Genomic DNA, 15,156 nt, shown 5'->3' on the forward strand with positions numbered 1-15,156 from the left:
GGACAACAGGGCCACGATGCTCATTAGCTCCAAGAGTTACATTGAAATCCCCAATGCAACACCAAAGCCCAGGGGAAGCAGCCATGATGTCTCTGATCTCAGCCCAAAGAGCTCTTCTTTGGATATAATGAGTGTGAGCATACACAGCACAGATGTGGCAAGTGGAATTAAGCACAGAAACAGAAATGGCAATTTGTTGCCTGGAATTAGCTATAACTGAGGGAAATAAGTCAATTCTACAGATACCCCATATATTAGGCAACTGAGGATGCCTATCATTCTTCACAAACAGCTTTAGATTCATTCTAGACCAAAATAGAGGGGAGATGGCCTCCGAGGAAATAAAAGGCTCAGAGAGAAAAACCAAATCAGGCTTGTGCTCCATGCAGAAAGCCTTGAGGACCAGCCTAGATTTAATGTTGCCAAGCCCCCTGCAGTTCCAATAGAGAACTCTCATTGGGAGGGGGTTAAGTATCCACCCTTGCGGGTATTGTACACCTTTTCAGAACTATTCCTTTTCCTTAATTTCTTCTTTTGTGATTTTGAGAGCACCTCAGTGTAGGAGTCATCCCCCAATTCCTCACCCTCCTCCTCTTTATCATCAGCCCAAAGCCTTCCTACTAACCTCATATCTCTAGCAGCAGAGGGATTGGTCATTTCCTGGATGTCCTGAATAATGAAATTACCACCAAGGGGTTGGGGGGGCTCATGCTGGGTCCTGACCACTTCAGGATCAAATGTTTCACCCACATTTTCAGGCACCTCAATTGGCACTGTTCCACCAAGTCGGGAGTTATCAGAGCTAACCTCCTCATCAGAGACCAAGTCCACATTAGCTAACCCTTCAACATTGATGTTATGGTCTATGTTTAGATCAATGATTAAATCATCCCCTTTCTCTTCCAACCTTGGAGAATTCTCTTCCAACATTGGAGAAGGTTTCCTTGCTAATTTCCTTTTCGTGTTTGTCCTCTTCTGACCTTCCTCAGGAAATGATTTCCTTCTTCTACAAGTGGATGATAGATGACCAATGGATAGGCAATCCAAACAGAACTCAGGCAAGTTCTCATACTCGATGGATACAAAGAACGCAAATCCCTCCCTCTCCACCAAGATTTGGTCAGGAAGGGAGTTCTTTAAATTGATATCCACTAGCACTCTTGCATAATGACCAAATGATCTATTTTTTGTTGCCTCGTCCAGGGAGATTGGGGTGCCAACACCTCCTGCTATTGAGAATATAATCGTAGGACTCCAATATTCTTGGGGGAGTCCTAGGATTTTCACCCAACACTGGGAATGCGTAATCTTTTGAAGAGAGGGATTAAAGTCAGGCGTCCATAGTGAGAGCCTAAGGATTCCTGGCTTGAGATTCCAGGATCCTATTGAGCACACCTTCCTCATATCCTCTCCTGAGGAGAATGAAAAATCATAGAAACCCCTGCCCAATGAAATCATGTTCCATTTACCCACCAGTGCCCATAGAGAGGAGAGTTTGGTTTTGAGTTCAGGGAACTTTAGTGGCTGGTCCCCTTTGGATAGGATAATTCTTCCATGTAAATGGTTCTTGCATCTCTGTAACCCAGCTTGGTACTCTGCCTCTGGGATTTTAATGGCTATTGCATCTCCCTTAACACAAGGAAGGGGAAGTTGTGAGATAGAAACCTCACCCGAGCCCTTAAGAGCTTGAAGAAAAGAAGGTTTTGGGGTAGAGTGAGCATTGGCCTTGAGCTTATTCGACGGATCTGGCACGTCACCTAAGAAAGACCAAGGAATGAGAGGAGGAGGAGAAGACATGATATGTTGCTTTCAAGTATCAAAATTGAAGTTATTGAACTATACCAAACCAGTTCATAAAAACCAAATTAAGAATTAACTTTGGTAGAGTTACTAAACTATATCAATCAATTCACAAAAATCATACAAATATAACATGACTTTGAAAAATAAATTTGAGGGTAATATGGTACACATGTTTTGTAGCTTTTATCATATTATCAACATCTGCCCCAAAAAACCAACTTTGAACAGGTGAAATCATATTTGTCATCATACTTTCCATATGCTTAAGCCTATTATGTAACTCTTGATTTTTGGAAAAAGAAACCTTCACTTTTTATTTCAACATCTTTCCTATACAATGTACATGTCATTTTTTATTTGGTTGTTTTACTTTAAAAAATATATATTCCTTCCCAAGAATACCACTTTGTATGCCTTAGTGAGATGGTCAAGACTCATCACTATTATATTTGTTCAATTCTTCCTAAGAGAATATATATATTAATAAGAAGTTAATTGCTTAAAATATCGTAAGTAGAGGTGACAAATTATCCACAATTCACTAAGATATATGCATCAATTAGAACAAATGGATTTAAGTGGATATAATTGAATGGATAGTGTTGGTAATAGATAATTTCAAATGCATCCATTCTATCCAATGAATATCCATTTCGATGGATACCCAATTCATCCAAAAATAAAAAAAATAAAAAATGATGTTTTTTTATTTTCAATTTCATTTAAATATTTAAGAAAATTAAATTCAAACAAATTCATTCATGATTCTCTCTTACTTTTAATATTTTATTAAATTGATATTAATTATAGGATATGTGTTTGTAGTTAATATTAAAATTTTATTCTTAATTACATAACATATATAATTGTAAGAAAAAAACGTATGCACTGACAGTGCATAAATTTTATACACTATCATTGTTTCATCCACCATTTATATTTAATCATTATTGACTTTTCAAAATAAGTAATCTAAATGAATGGTTGATGATGTAGTGATTATGTATTAATATTTACATCAGCATTGCATAGATATTATACTCTCTAAGTCTTTGTTAAAAACTTTACATGTAGAACCTTAAACATCACATGCTTACAATATGTTTGTATTTATAACTCTCAACTACTTTATCACTCTATTTTTAAACCTTTCACCATAAACACCCTATCATCTTATGAATATACTAGTTTTGAAGTCGTGTGTTGTATAAGGGGTTAATATTCATATATTTATAAAAAATGTAGTACTATTATAATCTATTTTTTTATAAAGTGTTGAAATGCACTTAAGTTTTATTAATAAACCGCATCAAACAAAAGAGAAGATAATCTATTACAAGTTGTTGAACCTATAGCTAGGAAGACTTAGTCTATTTCTATTATAGTCTTCTTGAATGAAGCATGCTGCATGATTTTATGAAGATTTTTGCCTAGATTCTATATCAAAGTTAGCCAATTTATCTGCACAAGTATTACCCTCCCTAAAGATGTGAGAGATATTGATTGTTATTGAATTCAACTTGTGTTTACAACTATGCCAAAGGCTGCTGATTTTCCAAGGGGGCAATGCTCTTCCTTTGAAGATATCCATGACCATTGTTGAGTCGCACTCAATCCAAAGATTGTTCCAACCATGCCTATAAGCCAAGTTAATCGCTATGATAGCTGCAAATATCTCAGCATATATTGCATGTTGTATGTCAATGAATGAAGCAAAACAAGCTACACAAATGGCATGACAATTTCTGAATATACCACCAACTCCCGAAAGCCCAGGGGAACCTTTGGCTGCACCATTTGTATTGACCTTTATCCAACCCTCCTTTGGTTTTTACCTGAGCACTTCAATAATTCTAAGAGCTTTATTCATCTTTAATGGAATTTTAAGCTTTCTCAGCACAAGGAGTTCAGACACACTACAAGAACTTGAGGTTGCATGAGAGCAATTCCCAGCCATTATTGTCTCTGCCTTGATTTTTGAGATTGCTTGCCTGATAGGGACTTGTTTACCTTCAAACTTACTCTGATTCCTGCAATACCATAGTTGATATTGTGTGCAAGACACAAACAGATAAAACCTCTTTCGGCTTATTTTTGAATTGTATACTGCATTGAAACATAATAGAGTGGACAGATTGAATATTAATCAATATATTTACTTTAAGAAATTGAGAGTAAATAACTACAATGCTAATTAATGTTACCAACAATTTAATTTCCTCACATTAGTTTGAATAGTTACAACTTAATTTTAAATTTTTTACCAACACAACTTATTTTCATCACCTGCAATTTCATTTGAAAAATCCAAATATAACAAGAAAATTAATTAATTTAACATTACAGTTGTACAATAAGGAATTCTTTGTAAAAATAGTTGTTTAACAGGCAATGACCTATCCTTTGTAGTTGGTACAGACCTTTCATAAATTTATGAGAATCTGCTTCCTTTTATATAATAAAAAAACGTAGATGAGAAAAAGTCAATGAGAATAAGAAGTTTCATTATACTTTTAATTACATGCATTATCTTTAATTTTATAGATTTTTTACTTCATTTATTGTTAGTAGACTATGATTATTTTAAACAAGTAAGTTGATTAATGCTTTATCATAAACAAAAAGTGAGTTCACGAAACCGCAAGGGATGATGTCATCTTGATGGAACAAGTTGTTATACAACATCACGCATTCTTACAAGAATCCATTAAAAAAAAGCTGTTTCCTTGATCTACACTAACGACCACGCAACCCAGTCCTTTGTTTGAACAAGTTTGTTATTACTACATTATGTATTAAATAAATACTTTTCCAACACATTTTTTTTTATTTCTTCTCAAAACCAATTAATAGTGAGCTACAAAATACCAACTTTATAGCCAGTTACAAAATATAAGGGTAATAATGAAATAAATATATGATAAAAATAAGAGAAAAAGTTGAACATTTATGTTGTCGCGACCAATTTTTGGTTGGAAGACCAACTTTGCAACTTAGGAAGAGACGAAATTGGTTTCTATTTCTCCCGATTTTGTCTGCACCGCACCAAATCTCAAATATATTTTTTAAATAGTTAAAATTTAATCGTTTACGAGATAGATGAAACAGTAGAAACTAATGTTCCCACCACACCAAATCTCAAATAGATTTTTTTAAAAGTAATCGAAACAAAGATAATTACATTTTATGGTTTACGAGATAGACGAACTATTAGAAACTAATATCTTCACCATATCTAATCTCAATTAGATTTTAAAAATAGTTAAATTTAATTGTTTGCGAGATTGATGAAGCGGCAGAAACTAATGTCTGAACTGCACCAAATCTCAAATAGATTTTTAAAATAGTTGAAGTTGTTTAAATTTTTAATAGATAATTATAAATAAAATGTGTTTAATTTTTTATAGATAATTAACAATAACCAAAAGATTTTAATAAATAATTTATTTTTAGGAAGATGAGATTGTTAGAAAAAAGACAACACTGATCGTAGACTGACTTTCCACTTTTAGAGCGGAAATGAAGAGGCGACACGAGTTGTAGACCGAATTACTAATCTCAATTTAAAATATTTAAGTTATTATCTTTTAAAAGATGTTTAAAATCACCTTGAAAAGAACACTTTTAAAATCATTTTTAAAAAACACTTCTAAAAATCAGGTTTTACAAAGTGTTTATAATTTTTTTTAAGAAATGCGTTTTAGATCTTATAAAAAAATTCAATATTCTACAGGCATGCAACATTTAAAGTTCTATTCATATATACTTAAGAATAAACTTTTAATATTAACTACATCTACATGCCCTATAATTAATCTCAATTTAATAAGAGTGAGAGTGAAAATCAAGGATGAATTAGTTTTCTTGAATATTAATGAAATTGAAAAGCAAAGAACACATCATTTTTAATATTTTTTAATGGGTCAGATATCCATCCAAATGGATATATCTATGGATATTCATTTGATATAATGGATGAATTCAAATTCATTTATTACTAAAGTTATCTATTTGATTTCATCCATTTAAATTCAGCAGTTCTAATAGATGGATTTTGATAAATTTAATTTTCTTGGATATGGGTGGATTGTGAATTATGAATAATTTTGACACTTCTGTTGATAGTGAATAGTAAAGTTCATTTTCAACATCTTTATTCTAACAATTTAATCGAATCATATTTAGTTTATTAGCATAATCAAACCAACTAAACTCACTTTAAATCAACTTAAAAAATTATTTTAGGCTTGAAGGCTAGTGTTAAACAAATTTGTGTGGATTCCACAACTTTTTATACTTATTTGCAATAATCTTATTTGGTAATCTAATTGATCAATTTGTCAGTTAGTAGTAATAGTTCTTCTCAACAAGTGTTACTCCCGAGAATTAAACCTTTGCATGTTCGTCTATCTGATACTCCAATAAAACCTTATACCACGAGATAAATGAATTATTAGTAGTTAAATGTTGTATGGTTTTCAATCGTATTTTATTGATTTTCTTTTGAGGATAATAAGGTGAAAAGGAAATAAAACATTATATTTTCAATCTTTTAATTCTTTTTTCAAATCCTTATCACGAGCCCTCAGGACTGAATTTTATAAAACCAATATTTATTTAGAACTATAATAATATTTGTTTGAAAAATCAATTAAATTAATATAAAAATTATGAAAAATATTAAATCATTCATATTAGTATCTAAAACACAAAGCAAATTTGTAAACAAACAAGTTGAAAGCACATGATGGCTATGGGGAGTATTACGAAATCAAAAGTTTTATGTGTTGACTTAGTTTAATTTTAATTTAAACAAAATTTATTTAAATTTAAATACTAATATTATTGCAAGTTTAATATCTAGACATTGTTAATATAATTTTTTTTACTCAATCAATATATCAGTTCATAAATCATGTTTAGCATTTTTATTTAAGATTTAATAATGATTAATATTAATACTAAATGATATTTAATAATATATAAAACTCAATGTTGGTCTCGGTGCATACCACAATGTGAGTGGATATCAATCGATGTTAGCATCAAGATCGGACCTATGCTAGAATCCGGTCTTAATATATGTTGGGCCTGATGTAAGAGTCTAGCCATGGGTGAGATTCGAGCATGTAGGTCAATTAGCGTGTCAAGTTAAAAATTAAACTTTGACCTATGCAAAACTCCTATTTCAGAGGTTATTCGGAATCATCCTCGGGTTGCATCAAAATCAATTCTGATAGTGTTGCGCACGATTCTCTTGACCATGCAAGAGGTGGTGCAATTTATATGTGAATATTCAGTTCTCTGGACCCATTAGCTGTATTGTTTTGAAACATAAATTATGAGACAATTTGTGTTGGTTGGGTTTTCGCCACTAAGAATGTGGGTTGCAAGTATGATTCCTACCGGTTTAGTATTTTTTTGGAATATGTCTCACCATCACACCATTCTTGAACATTGTAATTGTCAAACAAATATTGTTCATATTCTTCTTAATATTTTTTATGTCAATATTGCATATGTTTCATCTCATTCTTTGACTAGGAAATCAATATGATATTTTTGAACAAATATTATTCATATTTAATCATATTCTACATTTCTCTTATTCCATGATCAAGAAACCAATATGGTATTCTTAAGTAATATAATGTCATTTATCTCATTTGATCTTCTTTATATTGGGTTGGTTTTCTTGATGCACAACACCATTACTTTCAAATAGCTCATTTTTATCTAAGAATTCTTTTATTCCCAACGACAAAATGATTTATACAACAAAAAGTTACAAATAGAAGAAAGAAAAGGTAATACCTTAGAAACTAAGTTTGGCAATACCTTAAATTTAAGAATTATTTAGTATTTATTGAAATTATAGAGTTTATACGGAACATGAAAAAAAGTTCAAAAAATAAAATTGTATTAATAATATTATTGAATAATGATGTGATGATATTGTAATTATTTATGCTCCTTAAATCATATTTGTATTAATTTTATGTTCCTAATTAAATAATTAAATAAATCATAAAATGATAAAATAAAGCCATCTAAATCTTAAGACTTCTAAAATATAATCATCATAAATGATATATTATCTCTATTGATTGAAAAAAGATTGCTTTCTTAAATTTCTAAGGTATTGGTTAACTAAGTATTATTTCGTTAATTTACAAATAATGGTAGAAGTTAAAGAAGGATGGAAAGCTAAAATGCAAGCTTCTTAAATGCAAGCATCTCTTGGGTAATATGAATTTCAGCATCTCTCATATATTCAGAGAAGGGAACATTTGTACGAATAAGCTTACTAATCATGGTATTCATATTAGATCAAGCACTTGGTGGAATAATATGTCTAGTTTCATTTGTTCTAAATTTGTGAAAAACAAGGCTGACGTGCCTGCCTATAGATTTAGGAATATGTAATGCTCGACTTTTTGACCCCTTTTTAATACATCTTGGTGCAAGACACCTTTGTTAAAATAAAAAAAAAGAAGGATGGAAAGAAGAAAGAAAAACTTCAGAATAAAATGTTCATCAATTGTTATTTAAAGTGTATATATTATATGAACGTTGTTATTTAAAGTGTATTCATTTTATCCAATAATTGGGAATTTAATTGTTATTTTTCCTTTATAAGTGGTCACAACAATGGTATATACTGAAGTAACATTTGGGACAATTGAATTAAATTTTTCATAAACCATTTTATTTCAAATTTTCAATTTGCACCAATTGATATTTCAATTTATCCAATTTACATATTCTCTTATGAACTCTGATTATTTTCGACTCCCATAATATCTCTAATTCTTTTGGATCTACAACAACATTCCACTATAGCCCCACTTCCAAGACAATAGCCCCCCTTCGGAAAGTTGTTTCTAATGCACTCTTGGTTGCACTCTGAAGGAGTAGTACATTTTCCTAGACAAGTGAACCCTGGATCTGAAAAACCATTTGATGGTCCTGCAATTAAAATGTGTTAAAAATTAATTGACAATTTTGAGCTTAATTATTTGAATTTGTTCTATTGACAATATCATTCATAAACCTGGTACAAAATGTGAATGAAACCAAGAAGGTTGAATTAAACAATTTAATATTTTTTCGATAAGTAAAATGTATTAAAGGAGTACAAGGGGTGTCAACCGAATACAAGAAAAATAAGTAATCAAAACAACAAAGAGCATAAACTTAAGAAAACTAGAACGAGGGCTGAAATACCATTGAGCAAGAGAAATTGGCTTTGGTCCACTACAAGGTGAAAACTAAATTCACATAATCTGGATTAAATCCATTAAATGAATGTAATTATTGAAATGAAAAGAATTACAAAATCTCAGTGTTATCATCTTCCATCCAATAGTTACCATTCTAAAATGATCCTTATCTTTCTTTTAAATGAAAACCCATCAGTTTAATTTAAGAGAAAACAATAAACATTTTCTATAGTGGAGAAAGTAAGATGAAAATGACATTACAATACATTTAAAAGCCAAAATATAGCGACAACAAAAGAACACTAGAAAAAATTAATGATTCAAATATGCACTTTTCTTTAAAGATCAAACAAACAATACCTGCGCCCAAAATCAAGAAAAGAGACAAAATCAACAGAAGACAAGTTTTGTAGTTGTGAGAAGCCATTCTTCTAGTTCTAGGATTGCACCTTTCTGACTGATGACGACGTGAGATATATACTGCTATATATAGTTTAATATTAAGTTTTTATGCCCATTGAAATACTTTTAAGCCCCTAGAATTATTTAACTTCAACAATGAAAATTTTAATTGAATTATATATCACACCCTGTTGATTTTTTCTTTAAAGTTCACATTTATTGTAATATTTGATCATAAAGTCATTTTTTACAGCAACAAATGATATGTGCTAAAATATATGTATAATACTTCTGATACTATTTTGGTAATAATATTTACTAGGTTGACATGTACTTCGTTTATATTGATTTACATTTTTGTTTTATGATATTAAGTATTCAATTTGTATATATTTTATTTTAGAGAATTAGAACGTTTTTTATTGAATGTATTTTATGTGATAATTTTGTCTATTTATTATAATGTTCAATTTAATGTGAGATCTATTAATGATAGTTATCTATAATTATATAGTTTTATTGTAGAAATAAAAATTAAGGGAAAATACGAAAGTAAAAATTACACTATGTGATAGTTAGTTCATGTTTTGCCTTTATATATAACTAGTGTGTACAGACACTTTGTGTCTGCCGGTGAATATTGCATGATACTACATATTCAATTTTTATATATTTCATTTTTTAGAATATTCAGTGTACTTTATATTATATTTTTTGTGTATTTATGACAATGTTTAATTTAAGGTGAGATATGTGGTTAATTAATGTGTTGGTGGTGGTTGCTTAAAATTATATGATTTTTTTGTAAAATTTAAATAATGTTAAGGGCAAAACAGGAAGTGAAAATTACACCGTGAGAGAAGTTATTTCAAGATTTGGCTTTATATAGTATAAATATAGATATAGATATAAATAAACAGATAATAAAAATAATATTTATAAATGAGTGGAGATCCACTTATCCAAAAGTAAGTTTTTTAAACTTACTCCACATCCTAGCCATCAATTTTATAGACATCTAATGATTTAGATTTACTCATTAATTCAAATCATTTTTTATATATCTTTGGTTGTCCCATGTTCATACTGTCTCAAAAGCTTAAATGTCTTAAAAAGGAGCTCAAGATCTGGAACCTTAATGTCTTTGGCAACATACATCAAAGAGTGATAATGGCCTTTGAGAATCTAGAGACAATTCAACAATCAATCTCTGCCTCTGGTCCTGATCAAAGTCTATTAGAGCAGGACTACTCTGCCCAAAATGAATTGGTAGAGGCTCTGATTGTTGAGGAAGACTTTTGGAAAGAAAAGTGCAAACTAAATTAGCAAATCAATGGGGATAGGAACACCTCTTTATTTCACAAAATAACAAAAATAAAGCAAGTCTATAAATCAATGTCATTGTTAAAAGATGGGGACAATATTTTGACTACTCAACAAGACATTACCAATCATGTGGAAAATTACTTCACAAACTTATTTGCAAGTTCTAATGATTCATCTGCAAATGGTTTAATTCAATCTGTCATACCAAATATGGTCTCTTTGGATGAGAATGACATGCTCACATCCATTCCTAGTCCAATGGAAATAAAGCTAGCAATGGATGCTATGAATAGTGATGAAGCTCTAGGGCCAGATGGTTTTGGAGGATGCTTCTATCATGTTTTTTGGGACATTGTAGGGGAGGATGTTTGCAATTCTGTCCAACAATTTTTCACACAGGGGTGGATTCTCCGTAACTTGAATTCTAACATAGTGGTTCTCATTCCTAAACACTCTGGAGCTAGCACAATCGAGGAGTTTAGGCCTATTGCTTTGGCAAACTTTCAATTCAAAATTATAAGCAAAGTCATTACCGATAGATTGGCTTTAATCACTTCTAGAATCATTTCTCCTAATCAAAGAAGATTCATTAAGGACAGGAGCATCATTGATTGCATCTGCTTGGCCTCTGAAGCAATAAATCTGCTTGATCACAAAGTGTTTGGGGGTAACTTAGCTATAAAACTGGATATCAATAAGGCTTTTGATACTATGGATTGGAATTTCCTCCTCAACACACTTCATGCTTTCAGTTTCAATGACAAGTTTGTCAACTGGATCAGCATTATTCTGCAATCTTCTAAGCTCTCAATCAATGTGAATGGTGAAAATGTGGGTTTTTTCTCTTGCAAAAGGGGAGTCAGGCAAGGGGACCCTTTATCCCCCTTGATTTTTTGCCTTACAGAGGATGTTATAAGTAGGGAATTTCAAAATTGGTGCTTGAAGGCAAACTCAACACCATAAATGGTCCAAGCAACTTGAAAACTTGTAGTCATGCTCTTTATGCAGATGACATATTAATCTTTTGTAAGAGCATCAAGAGAGAACTTATAGATCTCAAACATCTCCTTATTGACTATGGTGCTGCTTCAGGGCAACTTGCTAACCCTGCAAAATGCAAATTCTACTATGGCAAAATTTCTACTAGGAAAGTTGCTTCCCTATCTGATTCTCTTGGATTTTCGGCTGGTAGTATTCCATTCAACTATCTTGGTGTTCCTATCTTCAAAGGAAAACCAAGGAAAATTCATCTTCAACCTATTGTTGATAAAATAATGGGTAAGTTGGCAACTTGGAAAAGTCACTCATTATCCATAATGGGCAGAGTGGAACTAGTTAGATTGGTTATTCAAAGTATGCTTACTTACAGCTTCTACATATATGCTTGGCCTACTCAACTAATCAATTATATGTAGACACTAGTATTAGGAATTTCATCTGGTCTGGTGATACAAAAATCAGGAGGTTGGTTACAATGGCTTAGAAGAAGGTTTGTCAGCCTCTCAAAGTTGGTAGGCTATGAATAAAATCAATCAAAAATCTTAATCATGCTGCTTTGTTAAAGCTAGCATGGGAGATGTCCTTTTCTAATCAGGAATGGACAACCTTCTACAGAAAGAGGTTTGGGATTTATAATGTGACTAGATATATAAAATCTTCTATTTGGCCTGGAATTAAAGGTAATTGGAAAATTGCAATTGACAATTCCCTATGGATTGTTGGCAATGGGAGCAACATCAACTTTTGGAGGGATAATTAGTTAGGGGAAACCTTGGTGGATTATTTACAGATTCCTGAATCAATTCAACCTCTTTTGAAGGCTAAAGTGGCTGATTTCATGAATGAATCTAAATGGTTCATTCCAAGCTCTTTGGCTAACAGGTACCCCGAAATCATTAGGAAAATTGCAAACATGAATATATCTTCGAATCCTGATAAATTCATCTGGAAATCATCTATGGATGGCTTGCTGTCTTTAAAGGAAGCTTCAGCTTGGATAAATGTTGATCCTCCGGCTATAAATTGGTGTAAAACAATTTGGTCCTACTTCATTCCTCCTTCCAAGTCATTCACAACTTGGAGATTTCGGCATGGCAAACTCCCTACTGATGAGAATCTGCAAAAGAGGGGATGTTCCTTGGCCTCAATGTGTAATCTCTACAGGTCCTCGAATGACAACTCTGATCACATCTTCCTAACTTGTCCCTTTGCAGTGAGAATTTGGAATTGGCTTGGCACAATCTTTTCCATCAGCATAAATAATCACCCCATCTCTAGCATTCTTGCTTTGTGTAATAGGAAATGGAGTCCTCAAGTGCATCAAGTTCTGGTTGCTAGTATTGTGTATATCATAAATGCAATTTGATACTGCAGGAATCAAGATTGATTTCAGGATAAAAAATTCCGATTAATTCTACTATCTCAAAGATCAAGTTGGCTATTGCTCTATCTGGGAACCAAACTCAACTCAATACTAACACATCTCTTCAGGACTTCAACATTCTTAGGTCCCTCAACATTGTAATTAACTACTCCAAAGCTCCTAAGATTGTGGAAGTTTGTTGGGATCCTCCTCTTCAAGATAGGATCAAAATCAATTCGGATGGTGCTGCTATGGGTAGTCCAGGTAATGCTGTAGGGGGATATCTGTTCAGGAATCACAGAGGTGAATTCATGGGAATTTTTGCCGATTTCTTTGGTATTCATGATGCACTTTATGCTGAATTAAATTCGGCAATCATAGCTATCAATTTTGCTCACAAAAAGGTTCAGGGGAGAGCAATACCCTTTCCAAACCTTCTACACTCTTGCCTATGTTCTTATCAATGTCTAGATTGATAACTAGGTCACCCCCCCTGGCCACAGCAGGTGGTTTATCCACATGAACCTTTTCTTTCCCGGACACAATCTTGGCATTTCATCAGCAACTTCCTTCCTGAAAGATCTCCTGCAATTAGAAACCACATGACTAATATATTGACCACTCAAACAGAACTCTAGGAGATTTTCAAATTCTATGGACACAAAAAATGCAAATCCTTCCCTCTCCACCAGGATTTGATCAGGGAGAGAATTTTAAGGTTAATATACATCAGTACTCTTGCAAAAGAGCCTAAAGGTTCTGTTGCTTGTAGCCTCATCAAGAGAAATATGAGTTCCAATCCCTCCTATTATTGAGAAGATAATCCTTGGGCTCCAATATTCTTGAGGGAGAACCGTGATTTGGGTCCAATAGTGGGAATGTATCATTTTATGCAAAGCAAGATTAAAATCTGGGGTCCATAATGATAACCTCAAAAACCCTGGTTTTAAGTTCCATTTCCCACCATACTCCATAATGCAGAGAGTTTGGATTTCAGATCTGCAACTTGATTGGCTTATCTTCTTTAGCCAGAATTAATCTACTATGAATATGACTCTTACATCTTAGGAGTCCCACTTGGTAATCAGTTTTAAGGATTTTAATGGCTATAACATCACCTTTGATACATGGTTGAGGAAGTTGAGAAACCACAATGTCACACGTAATCTTAAGAGCTTGAGCAAAAGATTGTTTCTTGGGAGAATGAGGGGCTTTAGACTTCAGTGTCATATCATCTATACTCCTTAGAAAGTTCCAAGGAATGAAGGGTTCACTAGATAACATGATGTTTCGTCTAGGAAGGGTATCTCGAAAAGTTGGAGAAGACCCTATCAGAGCACCTCTCTCTCTCTACTATTCTCTCTTCACCTCTATTAGAATCAATGTCAATTTAGTTTTTAGTAATAAGATAATAATAATAATAAATCACATATTTTAAAAGAGAAATGTATAGTTGTTCTTTAATAAATAGTAAAAATGAAAAAGAATGGCTTTAATGGGCTTATACCTTATTTATTAATTACCCAAAACAAAAAAATAACAAAATAACAAATTCAAGTAATTTTTTATAAATGAATAAAGAGTACATTGTACTAAATTAGTAAAACTATACAAATCTTCCATTTTTTTTAAACCTACACAAACCTCCCTTAATTATATATATGTTAAACTGATTATCCCTATAAGAGAGATAAGTGTAATTTCTTATACAAAAAAATAGTGAGGAACATAATTTTTTCAAACAAAATATGATATATGATGAAGACAAATCCAAATAGTATAAGAATCAATGTCTATTCATTATTTTTGGTTCATTACAAATTGCATCAATAATTCTAAGGAGATGTTTAAAACTCTCTTATATTATATTGTAACTAACCAAAATAATGAATAAACATTGACTCTTCTACTAGTTGGATTTGTTTTCATAATATAGCATATTTTGTTTAACTTAATTACACTCGTCACCATTTTTTGTTTAAGAAATTAAACTTATTTCTCCTACACGGGTACTCAATGTAATATATATATATATATATA

General features: G+C 31.9%; 1 long non-coding RNA gene across 1 annotated transcript; it reads right to left on the reverse strand.

Annotated features, from left to right (window-relative positions):
- Positions 8,689 to 9,491, reverse strand: LOC109327894. The gene is made up of 2 exons (XR_002105364.1): positions 9,387 to 9,491; positions 8,689 to 8,772 (listed from the first exon to the last, which is right to left on the reverse strand). It is a non-coding gene; the product is annotated as an uncharacterized LOC109327894 (long non-coding RNA).

Source organism: Lupinus angustifolius, chromosome LG15 (genome assembly GCF_001865875.1).
Source record: "Lupinus angustifolius cultivar Tanjil chromosome LG15, LupAngTanjil_v1.0, whole genome shotgun sequence".
Taxonomy (NCBI): Eukaryota; Viridiplantae; Streptophyta; class Magnoliopsida; order Fabales; family Fabaceae; genus Lupinus; species Lupinus angustifolius.